Raw genomic sequence first — 15,718 nt, forward strand, 5'->3', positions numbered from 1 at the left:
GGATCTGAGGGTTTAGAGCCAGAGATCTACACCTGATTGGAATTATTCCCACTGGGGAACTGCTTAGTCTGATCCGCTGGTGAAACAGTGCGATGAGAGGCTCATCTGTAAGGGTGGTGGAAAAGCACAGAGCACTTTGTGTTTTGCGGATTTTGCACTGAAGTATCACCCACAGGGAATTATCACTATATCATATACTGTATATATCTATATGAACTATTTTTGCACATTATTGATACATTTTTTGATGTTATTTGCACCATTAGCACTATATGGACTATTTCTGCACAATATTGATTTTTGATGTTATTTATTGATAAATTATAATTGTTAGCACTTTGCATTTTTGCACTTTTTCCTGGCGCAGTATTGTTGGATATATATTATGTTATACACATTTAGTGTTGGCAGCCGGACATTTATGCACTTTATATTTTGCGGATACTCATTTAATGTTGTTAATATTGCGCTGATTGCACTTTTTCATTCAGATTCAATCATGACATTGATCCAATATTATCCGATCAGACAAGCACGAAAAGTTTTCTTGTACGATACCAGATTGTACGGTTTTCGTTTAACCAGTACAGTTGTCCTCCGAAAATACAATACAAATGCACTACAACACATCACATCACTCCTGATTTTTTATTCTGTCGTACGACAATTTTTTGCATGCAAAAAAAACTAGACGATCATTCATCTGATTTTCGCATTGTGTGTTGTGGGCCATAAGTCTGTAACAGACCACTCAGACACCAACAGTGGAATCATGGGAGGCAGTGGTTGTGTCATGCTGAGTTCTTTCTGGGGCTAAGGTGATGTACTGGTTTGGTAGGTGAGCTTGGTAAAGGTGGTACACACAGCTGTGCAGCCAAAAAAGACCTGAGGAGAGCATGACTGAAATCCAGCACTGAAAGAGGCAATGCCATCTTACAAATAATGGGGTTTTTTTTTTGTTTGTTTGTTTTTTGCCTTGTGCAGTGTATTAGCCATTGTCAGTTATTTGAATGTACTGTATATTCAAATTTCTATGCAAACTTACTTATACTCCAGTGCCTGAAAAGCATGAATGGAAGAAAGAAGTAAAAATAATTTAAGTATATCTAAGGACAAAATATAAAATCATATATTCATTTCTACATTGTATTTCAGTTATTTGTAGCCTACTCCTGTTAACCCCTTTACAACCACCCAGGACATGTGCAGTGTCAAAAGGGTGGGCTTTAACACCCACACTCTACACATATGTGTCACTGGGTGGATGATGTTCACAGTGGGGGCTGGTGCTCCATCAGTCAGGGGGGCGGCAGACAGACCCCTAAATCACTCCGGCCTGCACCACCATATTCCCCCCTCCTCCCCCAGTCTACTTACCTTGGTCCGTGGGACTGACAGGCAGCAGTAGCAGCGGTGGCGGCTTCCCCCTCAGTCTCCATGTTCCCTCTTGGCGGCTTTCTCCTCCCTCTTTCTTGGCCAATAGGATGCCTTCTCCTTTCGGCCAATCGGGAAACAGGTTTCAGGACCCACTTCCGGATTGGCTGGGAGGAGAATCAGTGTGATAATAGTGAATATTCATTCGCTATTGTCACACAACTGGGTGGGCTCAGGGTGCAGTGCTCTGCACCCTGAGCCCACCTTTTTTGAAGCCTATTAAAGCCTCTGGCTCTAATCACGTGCTTCAAAAAAAAAAAAAAATTCCCCATTGGAATCCATGCATCCAGTGCCCTGCATGTATATTAGGGGGCCGGAGGCATAGATAGGGGGGGCGGCGCCCCTGCGCCCCTAATGGACGGGCTGCCACTGGATGGTAATGTACTGAGAGCACAATGACCAATCTGTTAAAGACAGCTCTCAGTCCAGCCTACATGTCAGTAGCTAGCGGGACCGGCCTCCAATCATGTGACCTCTGTGACAGTGGTCACATGATCACCAATCATACTCACCCTCTTGAACAGTTTGGGCGTTTCAAACCATTTAAGATAATTTAGAATAACCACTTTCCACACACCCTTTAAAGTGTGTAAACTTACTTTGTGTAGACACGTAGTTACCATGCCGTGTGAGTAGGCACTGCAGTGTCCCACATTTCACAGAGCCTGCCTTCTGAACTACAGAGTTGCTATAAGGAGGGATTTCAGAAGGTAGAGTCAGTACAGGAATCACTGATTGCAGGCAGCAAGGTACCATGGGATATGTAGTCCTTAGAAATTAAGGTAAAGATAGGGTAATGGCGCTGCCTATAGTGATGAACTAAATAGATAATGTTGGGTGCAACAGTAAAATAATGTGATAAGAACAAGAGAATATATATAAACAATGAGCAGTAGTGTGTAGACCCGGTAAGTATAAATTAATATATAAAAAACTGTGTGTAAACAATAAAAAGAATGTGATGTGATCCAATAAAGAATAAATAACTAATAAAACTCCTCAAATGAATAAATGACTAGAAATATATAACGATATAAATAAGGTGACTGAGTGTACCCGAGGATTATTAAAGTGATATAGTGCAAAAAAGTGGCAGGTAATTATTTAAAGTGACAATGTGCACAAATACAAGTGGATTAAACCGGACAATAAATGAGCAATAAAGTGAGCCGTGCACATAAGAAATATGGATTCAAAGTAAAGTGACAGTTAAAAATAAAGTGCAATGAAGTGCACAAAAAATGGTCAGTGCATATAAATGCAATAAGGTGACAAGATATCAACTGGCAAGAAAGTCCGTATGGCCAGTGCCAAAAAAGTGACCAAGTGACAGGTTTAGTCCATAAAAGCAAAAGTAGGTGACTTAATCTTCTCAAACGGTTGCTGGAGGTGACCCCGTGGTGGGTAACAAGTGAGGTGCTGGGTGACCCCTAAGGTAAGTAGCTCACTCACCAGATGTACCCACCCCGCACAGGGGTATAGAGCGGGTAATATGTAGGTGTTGTTCACTCAATGGGATCCCAATTCCTTCTAAAGGTAGAAGAATACCAGGGGTCCTCCGTGGGTAAACAGGGGTCCTAGTGGGATGCTCAGGATCCTTAGGTGGTCCACGCTCAGGAAGGGGGTAATCTCCAGTGGTCCACAGTTAGGTGTCAGCCAAATAAGTAGGGGCAGGTGGGTCACATAGGGCGGAAAAAAGCTACTAGTGTAAGTCTGTAACGCCGCTGCATCACTTCCGGTTCCGGTACTCGGGTGAAACAGCTTGGAACATTGCGTTCCAAGGCTCTGCTATTCGCTTGTATTGCACGCTGTTACTGTGAGTACACATTTTCTGTATATTATATTAATAAAGGCTTTACAGACTTACACTATTAGCCTTTTTTCCGCCCTATGTGACCCAACTGCCCCTACTTATTTGGCTGACACCTAACTGCGGACCACTGGAGATTACCCCCTTCCTGAGCGTGGACCACCTAAGGCACCTGAGCATCCCACTAGGACCCCTGTTTACCCACGGAGGACCCCTGGTATTCTTCTACTCCTACATATTACACGCTCTATACCACTGTGTGGGGTGGGTACATCTGGTGAGTAAGCTACTTACCTTAGGGGTCACCCAGAACCTCACTTGTTACCCACCACGGGGTCACCTCCAGCAACCGTTTGAGAAGATTAAGTTACCTGCTTTTGCTTTTATGGACTAAACCTGTCACTTGGTCACTTTTTTGGCACTGGCCATACGGACTTTCTTGCCAGTTGAGATCTAGTCACCTTACTGCATTTATATGCACTGACCATTTTTTGTGCACTTCATTGCACTTTACTTTTAACTGTCACTTTACTTTGAATCCATATTTCTTATGTGCACGGCTCACTTTATTGCTCATTTATTGTCTGGTTTAATCCACTTGTATTTGTGCACATTGTCACTTTAAATATTACCTTCCACTTTTTTGCACTATATCACTTTAATAATCCTCGGGTACACTCAGTCACCTTATTTATATCGTTATATATTTCTAGTCATTTATTCATTTGAGGAGTTTTATTAGTTATTTATTCTTTATTGGATCACATCATATTCTTTTTATTGTTTACACACAGTTTTTTATATATTAATTTATACTTACGTGGTCTACACACTACTGCTCATTGTTTATATATATATTCTCTTGTTCTTATCACATTATTTTACTGTTGCATCCAACATTATCTTTTTAGTTCATCAATATAGGCAGTGCCATTACCCTATCTTTACCTTCATCTTATATAGTCTTTGACTATAGTTCAGGGAGGCTGCAGCCTATCTATTTGTCTATTTATCCTTAGCCATGAGTCTATTACCTTTAGAAATTAAAATTAAACAGCAGAGGAGAAGCTGCAAAGCATGCAGGGAATCCAGGAAGTTGTGGAAAGAGATGGCCTGCAGACAGGCAGAACTCACAGCATGAAAGGAGAGTTTTCAAGTAGGCTTGCAATGGATTGTCAAATTGATTAATATTGCTGTTACAATGCTGATGTTAGAAAATGAAAGTGTGTTCTGTGACCATAGAGCTCTTATGGGTAGTAAAAGTCACGCAAATATACCACTTCAACGCTCAATTCCTTGAATCACAAAATTAATATTGGTGTCATCTCCAACTTATACAGTAAATTCCTGCAATGCGATCTCTGGCGCTGATAAGCCCTGACCACATCAGTGACCTTCCATAATGAAACCGTGTTTATCTGTGACCCTGTGAATGAAAATACATTGCACAGCCCCAGTCATTTGAGTTTAATCTTCTCTGTAGCATCGCTCCATTCTGTCATCCCAGCCCTTGTTTGAAACTACACTAGATGAAATCTTTCATAGAAAAGAAAACATCTGACATGAGTACAATGAATGGGGATACGTAACCAACACCAGATAGTACAATAAATAACAATTGATTTACCAGATAATCCTTGTGTTATACCAAACAATGGGGTAATTGGAAATTGTTTGTTTATATGATTTGCTTTTAGCATAGCCATAATGTACAAATATATTATGTTCAAACAATTCCTACAATTGGATTCACTAGGGTTTACGTAGTGAAAAGCAGATAGAGACCCACACCATGAGAAAAGATCAATGGACGCAATTGTTGTGTATAATAAGCTACAAGGGTTTTTCAAAAAGTTTCCACACTTTTTTTAATGAAGTTATATATAAAAGTGCGAACATTTTTTTGAAGACCCCTTGTATATTAGAAAGGAGATTTAAGTTGCTCATAGACTATACAAAGGAGTCAGATGTGCAGATATAGTCCTACCAACCTAAAAGTGGACCCTACGAGCCCCTAAACCCACTCCATCAATGACATAAATGTGTTTTTTTTTTTTGCAGAGATCTCTCAAGATTCCAGAAGCCTATAGAAACCAGGACGGGGAATAAAAAAAACTTTCATAAATACCTTTTATGGGCTGAAATCAAACTTTCTGTAGGCACTTACTGTATTATTTACAAAATAATCAATCTTAAAAGATTTACATCACTAAAGGGGTAAAAGAGATATGTGTTTGGTTTTGCAATAGAATTATTGGATGTGAGACCAACTGTATATTAACCGCTTGCTGACCACCCTGTAGCACTTTTACTGCTACTGGGGAGCACTAGTGCGCTAGATCATATATATATATATATATATACGCAATTCTGGAATTCTGCCTGTAGGAGGCGTGCGCGTGCCACCAGCGCGCCGCTGCTGATAATTCACAGCAGAAGCCGATCTGTAGGCGCCGGGCACTCTATGTCCCCCGGCACCCAGCAATCGTTGGCAATACACAGAGAAATTAAATATGCCTATGTAAACAAGGCATATCTCTGTTCTGACACCGGTAAGGCAATGATCCTGTGTTCCTGCAAAGCAGGGACTCAAATTGATCCTTTCCCCTAGTGAAAGCATAACACAGTGTACACAAAAACACTGGCTAGGCACACAGTTAACCCTTTGATCGTCCTAGAAGTTTAACCCCCTGCCCAGCCAGTGTCATTAGTACAATGACAGTGCACATTATTTTTAGCATTGATCACTGTATTAGTGTCACTCAACCAGTGACAAAGTGTCAAAAGTGTCAGTCAGTGTGCAACTGTCTGTATCACAGTCCTTCTATAAGTTGCTGACAGTGGCTGGCCGACCATTGGGGGTGCAGGGGTGCCGCCACCCCATCCATGCGTCCGGCCCCCTAATCTACATGCAGGGCGCCGGACGCATGGATTCCAATGGGGTTTTTTTTTTAAGCACGTGATTAGGCTTCAAAAAAGGGTGGGCTCGGGGAGCAGTGCACTACGCCCCGAGCCCACCCAGTTGTGTGACAATAGCAAATTAATATTTGCTATTGTCACACGGATTCTCCTCCTGGCCAATCAGGAAGCAGGTCCTGAGACCGCTTTCCCGACTGGCCGAAAGGAGAAACCATGCTATTGGCCAAGGAGGAGGAGGAGAGAGGAGACGCAAGGGAACCCTGACCCACAGAGGAGACTGATGGGGAAGCCGCCGCTGCCTGCCCTCCACATATCAGTTCAGGGTGGGTGAGTGAGCCGGCAACCGAGGGGGGGGGGTATGGTGTGCGGGCTGGAGCTTGTGTGGTTCGGGGGGGTGAATGGTGTGGTCCGCCTGCCGCCCTGGCCCATGGAGCACCAGCCACCACTGGTCGCTGATCGCCATTACTAGTATAAAAAATAAATAAAAATTCCATAACTATATCCCATAATTTGTGGATGCTATAATGTTCGCATAAACCAATCAGTATATGCTTATTGGGATTTTTTACTAAAAGAAAGCTCTATTTTGTGCGGGAAAAAAATTACATACATTTTATTTGAGTACAGTGTCGCAAAACCGTGCAATTGTCAGTTGAAATAATGCAGAGCCGTATCTCAAAAAATGGCCTGGTCACGAAGGAGGGGAAAATCTTCCGGAGGTCAAGTGGTTAAGTGTCCTTTCATTTGGATAGGAAGTGCCTTCACTGCTTCAATGTCTCTCTTACCTGCTTCACAATTTGACTATTAGCTTTACAATTGGGGTATCAACCCTACTTATTTGATGATTGTATAGTCTTTTTAGAATAAGTCCTGTTGAATGTTCCTGGATTATTGTACATCACCATTGTTCAGTATGAGAACCATACCTACACAAGTTGTATTTGTCCATTAGCTTTAATATTTTGTTCTATTTTGGCACCAAGTGCCTTGGATTTCTTTTTCTTAAACAGGCTGGTGCACCCCTGCGTGGACCTCATTGGCTGAGTGTTTTAGTTTTAGTACACTTTATCGGATACTTCAAAAGAAGTTAGAATGCATTAAACCTTTTACCTTTACAACCACTTTAATTGTATGTTAAAAATCAGGCCTTGCTAATGCTTTGTCAAAAACAAGATGATGTATTTCTCACTATGTCTGAACACTTTGCCTCCTTTAATAAAAAGTAAAATAAAGATAAAATAATAATAAAAATGTAATAAAAAGATAAAAAGTGTCTCTGACTCTAGAAGCTGCAGATTGGCATTGTATGCTGTCAATATTTATTAGGACATCCTCAGCCTTGTCCATCATCCATTCAATTTGATTTATGATTGTCTGATGTATGCATAGATTTATATTTATCATTAAACTTAGTTTGCCACATAGTGGCCATCAAATTCATAACCAAACTCATTTCATATTTTTACTGATTTGTCAGGAGTAAACAGCCATCTACCTATTCTCCTTATGCTCTTGGATCTCAGCGCTGTTCTTTTGAAAAATGTCTCAGTAAATATGTTAAGGCTGGCTTATTCTGACAGCTATAGGCATGCACAGGGGGTGTGCCAGGTGTGCCTAGGCATGCCCTGATCACTATGTGTGGTGCCGAATCCTCCTACTGCCTGCGCTTCCTCCATGTTGGCCCCCCTTTCATCGAAGTGCTGCTGGTTTCCCTCCTCTCCCCCAACTGCTGCGGGGGATGTTTCAGGATGGAAAGTGGGGGATGGTTGTAGTAAATATGTCATTTACCAGTGGCTTCCTTTTCTAAATGAACACACTCACTAACTGTTTTCATTGATAACTGAAGCATACTAAACTGTCTTTACTATGCTTCAGTTTGTGAATGAACAGGAAGCCACTCAGCACAGAGCAATTTCCATTCATTCACTGCCCAGTGCAGCAGAGGCTGCAGAGAAAGGCCCTTTTCTTTGAGCTTTGGGGTGCACATCCTAATGCAATAGGCTGCATGCGCCTATGCTGACAGTTCTGTACCTAGTGAAGCAAGTGTAGGAGATCAGACGGGGAACTTAATAGCACTACACTTTATCCAGCTTCATAAATCACATATCAGGTCCTGGTGTTCAATAAAATGTAGGTACAATGGGTGACATTTATCAATCCTGTTGCACAGTCAGGCAATGCAAAAAACAAGAGCAGTGAGATGTGCATGTGCTAGGTTTATTACAAGGTTACAACTTTAGTCATAAACTCCTCCCTTAACTGCTGTAAAGCACTGAAACAGAATAGAACCTGACCCTGACCACTTCTTACTTATGCATCTGAAAATCTCCCAGAATTTTGCAAATTGGACATGATTAGCTACCCTCTATATACTGCCTGGAGGCAGAAAGTCAGCATTCAGAGACATACGCCTGCTTAAGTGAGAGGGAGACTGATTTATATCTGTGTCTATGTGCTACTTTTTAAATGTTCCCCAATGTTCCTGTATTGTAAATCCACCCACAACAATCACTATTTTGGGTAATGCTTTTATCTGATGTAGTGATATATGTAATTATATTTTGTTATTTGGAGAAAAAAAAAAAAAGATCATGGATTTTGATAATGATGCTTTTGATATAACCATGTACGCTGTATATATTTTTGCTTTCACATGTATAGTGTCATACTGCCCGATAATACAGTATTTTGTATGCAGATTGGAAGCTACGAGAATGCACATCTATCTGTATGACACATTATGCTGTCTGACTGTAAATTACTTCTACAAGAAAAGTCATGATAGAATAAGGTCTCTTGCACACGGCCTTAAAGAACAGCGTATTGGTGGACAATGTAACAATACGTATCTTCTTGTGGTGCCCTGGAGCTACAGCTGCAGGTGTATTTTTGCCCATAGGAATGCATTAGGCCCCGTTCACATTGCAGCGACCCGACTTTGCCGGGCGACCTCATAGGTCGCGGCACGCTGCTCGCCCCGCGACCTCGGAGCGGCCGGCACGGACTTCATAACATTGAAGTCAATGCAGGTCGCTCCGGGTCGCCCCAAAAAAGCTCCGGACCCTTTTTCTAAGTTGGAGCGACTTGTGTCGCTCCTATTGGAACGGGTCCGCAGCTTCTCTATGGAAGGTGACCTGTCAGGCGACCAGGTCGCCTGACAGGTCGCCTCAGTGTGAACGGGGGCTTACTGCTGATGTTTACACACACTCACACGTGTATTAGCGTTTTTTCAAAAGGTAAAAAAATAAAAATATGCTCGTACCTGTGTGCAAGTAAATGTCAATGTTGGCAAATGAGTGCACAAAGAGTTTTCAGTAATGTATTTCTATGAGGAAAATGCGCTGCAGCTGTTGCCTTCAAGCGCCACGACAACAGACGTATTTTATACTGTACACCCATATGCTGTTCTTTACGGTTGTGTGCAAGCCAAATGGAGAATGTATTCCAAACTGTGTCTAATCCATGGGCAGGTTTTAAACAGATACATCCCCACAGCTTTTAGTGCATTTCCATAGTGTTTGCTCGCTCAGTGAAGTAAGCTTCAGGCATAATCACAACTTCAGGAAGCATAGAATCTGAATGTAATAAGCAAACATGATAAGTCAACATTGCCTTTGGACTAAAGTCAGGAAGTCCATTTTATGTAATTTAAAGCTGAACTCTAGGAAAAATATTAAAATAATATAGAGTTAAAATGGGATGTGCATCTCTTTTCAGCCAGTCCTGCGATCTACACAGCCCTGCCAAGCAAAACAGCTAGATTACCCCTCCCCAAGCCTGTGATTGGACAATGGTACTTCAGACTGATAAAGCAATCTCTCTGTTCTCTCCTCCAGTGAGCACGGATCTTCACACATGTGCATGCAGAACACCTTAAAGGATCCCACTCCTAACCTGAGCGCTGTTGAAAAGAAGATGAAGGCTAAAGTAAAATTCTGATATACACTCATCGGCCCCTTTATTAGGTACACCTGTTCAATTGCTTGGTAACACAAAAAGCTAATCAGCCAGTCACATGGCAGCAGCTCAATGCATTTAAGCATCTAGACGTGGCAAAGAAGACTTGCTGAAGTTCAAACTGCGTATCAGAATGGAAAATAAAGGGGATTTAAGTGACTTTGAACGTGGCATAATTGTTGGTGCCATGCAGGCAGGTCTGAGTATTTAAAAAACTGCTGATCTACTGGGATTTTCACGCACAACCAATTCTAGAGTTTACAGAAAATGAGCCGAAAAAGAGAAAATATCCAGTGAGCAGCAGTTGTGTGGACAAAAAAGCCTTGTTGATATCAGAGGTCAGAGGACAATGGGTAGACTGGTTTGAGATAATAGAAAGGCAACAGTAACTTAAATATTCACTCGTTACAACCAAGGTATGCAGAATACCATATGGGACCGTAGGCAGAAATTTCCTTAATGTACAATTAACTTTCTAATACTCAATAAAACAGACACTTTACATTTTTAGGTTTGAAATGGCCGCCGCACTTTTATTGGTATTTAATTAAACAACACCTTTACTTATAACCAATTGTATATAATATAACACAGGTCATTCAACAAATACACTGTCATACACTTATAACTCAGCCTTAACATCTCAAGTTATACCAACACATGTCCATATATATATATATATATATATATATATATATATATATATATATATATATATATATATATATATATATATATATAACTGTCCCATACACCAAGGCTCATGAAACAGGAGCCTGGCACCCCACCCACACCATGGCCAATTCAATGCAATTTTGCATATCCAAATTAAAAATATCTAAAGCCACATCGGACAAATGAACTGTGTCAGACCTGTATAAACCCATCACTCCACCTTCAAGATCCACATGGCAGTAAGAAATCCCATTAATATAATGCATAAATTTGGCAAAAGCCCAGTTGATTCTCTTACACATTTTTTCACAATGCCGTAAAGCAGGACTCTTCAGCCTAAGCAAACGAGGGACACTCTCTGAAAAAATAAGTACTGAACTGGGTAAAAGTAAAATAAGATGAAATAAAATCTAATTTTTATTGGGAAATTATATTTAACGTGTGTCTACTACCAATATCATTTCCGGAGATATGAAAAATTACAATTTGTGGACGAGGCCAAGAACTGTATAAAAAAGACAAAGTCTGATGCACATCATTTAATCTCATGCCACGCAACCCATACCACCATATACTAAAATGATCAAGAGGAAAACCTGAATTTGAACCATACACTTTATTTAAAGTCCTGCGATAAGCCCAGAATATGCAAGAATGGCCGATGATCCAACCGTTACACTGGACACCTGGGATTCAAACAGAAACATTAGTATGGACATATAACTAATAACAATTTGAATTCCATCTACCTATACTTTTAATCACTGTTTCAGATAGACTCAATTTGGCAGCAGTTGTAGCAGCACCTATGCAAAACTAGTAGGAAGAGATAGGGAGGTGGCCAAAACCCAAATGTATTAGACATTTCTTCAAAACAGAAAAATATTGATAATGCATAAGGGGCAAACCAGAACGATGGATCAAGAGATGGCCATCGAAAGCTGGACATACTTCAAAAATTGTTTAAATAAGTAAAAAGAACAAACAGGAGAAGAAGAATGCTATCTCAATGTTACCCAACTGCCTAGACCCAATTGATCAGTTTTGCTGTGACGTATTGGGATTTGAAGAAGATTATCATGCAGTAAAAAATCCGAAAATAAAATGCAATAATTATCAATCTTACTGCAAGGCAGCAATTCAGAAACCCAAAATGCACTGAAAAAAAAAATAAATAATAGAGCAAGACGAAACAACAAAGCTTCAAAACCAGAAAAACAAAGAATTAAGGTAGAAGAACAAATCTTCTCTAATAAATCAACAGATATTGGCACACGAGAATCAGGTTTAAAATTTGTCTTCCTTTAACATTTCAAGGCTTGTTTGACAGAGAAAAAAACTCATGCATGAAGGAAAACCTTTTAAAATATGTGAATCAGAATGAGATGACATTAAAAAATTTAAGAAAGATAATACGAAATTTTCTGAAAATTATGTAAACTTCTGACTTTGGGAGTCCAGAAAAACACACCAAGCAATCCACGCGCTTGTAGTCTGCCCACGTGGAAGGAGCTAAGGATTTACCAATAGCTAGACCAACGTGTTAAACCAGGTCCCATAAATGCTGTGGGCACCGGAGGCCAAATTTGTCTGCTTCCGGAACCAAATCCCGAAACTGATCTAACTGTAAACAGGAAAGAGAGTCAGCTATAACATTATCAATCCCAGGCATATACTTCGCTTTAATCCAAATATTTAATTCTAAACATTTGAAAACCAAATGTCTAGGAACTGCTAAAATTTTTAAGGATTTATAAGATAGGTAATTGATGGCATAAACAACAGCTTTATTGTCTGACTATAATAAATTCCGTTGATTAGAAAAACGAGCACCCCAAAGCTCAAACGAAACTACAAGAGGGAAAATTTCCAAAACAGCAATATTATTCATAAAGACTTTAGTATACCAAGAAACAGGCCACTTGCCTGCACACCAATGTCCTTGCCAATAAGCTCCATAACCTATAGAACCCGAAGCATCTGTAAACAAGTTAAGCTCTTCAGTAGTACAGAAAGGAGCTTGCCAGAAAGAACATCCATTAAAAAAAAGATAAAAATTTTTGTTCCAAACCACCAAATCTTGTAAACCTGCAGTGATACGGACAAAATGAAAAGGTGATTTAACGATGGAGATAGATTTGTAAAGACGTTTAGCGAATACCCTAACCACGGGGATTACCCTAGCAGCAAAGGGTAACAAATCCAAAAGTGACTGCAGCATTTTTAACACAACCTTGCTCTTACTTAGCACAAAATCAATCAGGAAAAGAAGCTTGAAAATCCTATCCAGAGGTAAACGGAACTACATCATGTCAGTATCAATGTTGACGCCCAAAAATTCCAAACAAGTAGTAGGAAGGACAGTCTTTTCCTGAGCAAGGAGCACACCAAAATTGCAGCAAACTACTTAAATTCTTTAAAAATGTATAGACAACCTAAAGAATCTGCAGGGCCAATAAAAAGGATATTGTCTAAATACTGGAGTACATAGGATGAACCAGAATTAAAAGAGACAACCCATTCTAAAAACTTAGAACACATTTCATAGTAACGACACCACAAAGAGTAGCCCATAGGCAGGCATTTGTCAAAGAAATAGTAACCATTAAAAAAAAATCTTTAAACTATTAAAAGCACTTGGATGAATAGGCAATAGCCTGAAAGCCGACTTAATGTTGGCCTTAGCCAATAGTGCTCGATGACCTACCTTCTGAATCTTGACCAGGGCATCATTAAATAAAGAATATGATACCGTGCAAAGCATCGGGTCAATGTCATCATTTAATGACATGGCTTTAGGATAAGAAAGGCGGTGGATTAATCATACTAGGATTCTTCTTGGGAATAAGGCCCAATGGAGAGACCCTAAAGTCAGGAAAGGGGGGATGCAAAAGGACCAGCTACTCTACCTTCTTCTATTTCTTTTAATATCTAAGATTAAACTATTGAAGCATAACGTCAAACTGAAGGCAGGTTATCTAAAGAATACAACTGGAACCTCTAAAAACTGGCAACTGAAAACCTTCATGGAAACCTTCAAATAACGTGGCCGCTATCTGTTGGTTTGGCCACCATTGAAGCCACGGCAGCATGTTTATTATGATAACTGGCGTGTATGCTTTTGAGAAAAAGATCCTGTCGCTGAACATTGTCCTTCATTAAAGCTTCATTAAAGCTGAAGCACAAACCACAACAGAAACCAACATTAGGTGGGGGTGATGGTTTCACATATTTCACATATTTCTTTTGTGACAATAATAAATTGAGCCACAGACCTACATCTTTAACACCCCATTTCAACTATTTGTGTACTGAAAGTTTTTGTCTGAACGACTTGTCATAGAAAAAACAAGCGAGACCAATAAAATTTTATAAACTTCCAAAATAATGTTGATGTGTTGGATAAGGCTGCTACATAGTTCTGGATGACGTTTGCCCCAAGCACAAGCATATATGCGAAAGGCATGCAGCCAGTTATAACATTTTTTTATCTTTTTTATCAAATCTATTTTCATTTAAGGAAGGAAGTAATGACATAATGTCAATATAGTCACCATTGAAAATTTTATCTTTAACGGCCGAATTCAAATGAAAACCTAGCGGAGAAAGTTCACATGGCAGAACTTCATTAAAACAATGTTCTGGAACAGATGGAGAGAGAGCTGGAGATGACACCGGCAATGAGGGGGTATGTTACTATGACTCGTGATTGCTGGAACAAGCGGAGTGCTTGAGCAATCGTCGACCCAAACTCTCGCCACACCAAGATCCACTGACGATACTGAGGAAGAGTGGTGCCCTATTCTTTTTAATTAACAAACTCAAAGTGCGAGCAAAATCACATACATTTTTAAAATTCTGCAACTCCCCAGACCATATAGATGGGTCCATCACAGTAGGATCAGGAGATGGATCCCGGATCTCAGAAGACGCAGAAGCGATGTCATCAACAGGACCTAGATTAGTCTCTACAGGAGCAGAGGGAAACAATCTGGCTGAACTTCTGAGCCCAGTTGTGATTTTGTTACTGACATGCTTACATTAGGGAGATCTGTAGACATTAAATCTTTCTGGATGGCTGGGGGATCGATCCTGCAAAACTGCTGAGTTTTATTTATAGCAGACACAGCCGGTGGAACTGCGCATGCTTCCGATTGTGTATTCGGCTTTGATCAGCTCTCTGAAGGAAAGACGTCACATGGAGCCAGGTCAGCAGGTAGGGATAGAACCAAAGGCGACCTGGAAGTGGAAGGCAGAAAGTTACAGTCACAAAGGGGAAGACACTGGCTGGTAGTAGGGGTGCTCTGTGACACAGAAACCATGCTAGAAACTGGAACTGGAGGGGAAAATTGTGACGGCAGAGGATGAGTAGATGAAGGCTGATCAGGAGCATTCAGTGCAAGACAGCGCTTCATCCATTCTTCCCCATCAGGTTTGCCAGCTCTCTCCATGATCTGGCGCAGGAGTGTCTTCATGGCAATCGGGTATGAAGGATGCATCTGCTTCCTTGTTGCTCCTCTTCTGCACTGTGTACTACACAGTTTAAATTCTTTATATATAGGCACTTGTCCGTGCCAACTAACGCGTGACCCTTTATTTAACCAATTAAATGTATTTGTTTGATACAACTGCTAACTGTCTAACTGACCAATTTAAATTATATGGTCTGCTATGTTTCCATAGGTGGGCTACAGCAGCAGAAGACCACACTGGGTGCTAATTCTGTCAGCTAACAACAGGAAACTAAGGCTACAATTCGCACAGGCTCACCAAAAATGGACAATATAAGATTGGAAAAACATTGCCTGGTCTGATGACTCTCAATTTCAACTGCGACATTCAGATGGTGGGGTCAGAATTTGGCGTAAATAACATGAAAGCATGGATCTATCCTGCCTTGTATCAACCGTTCAGGCTGGTGGT

The 15,718-nt window shown here is 40.5% G+C and overlaps 1 protein-coding gene across 1 annotated transcript in view; it reads right to left on the minus strand.

Annotated features, from left to right (window-relative positions):
- The window catches only part of PDE4D (phosphodiesterase 4D), a gene marked incomplete at its 5' end in the record, with an annotated part of 2,078,604 nt that overhangs the window by 2,037,741 nt on the left and 25,145 nt on the right, over nt 1-15,718 (minus strand). The gene's annotated exons all lie outside the window — the stretch shown is intronic.

The sequence above is a fragment of the Pelophylax lessonae genome (assembly GCF_965119305.1).
Source record: "Pelophylax lessonae genome assembly, chromosome: 1".
Classification (NCBI taxonomy): Eukaryota; Metazoa; Chordata; class Amphibia; order Anura; family Ranidae; genus Pelophylax; species Pelophylax lessonae.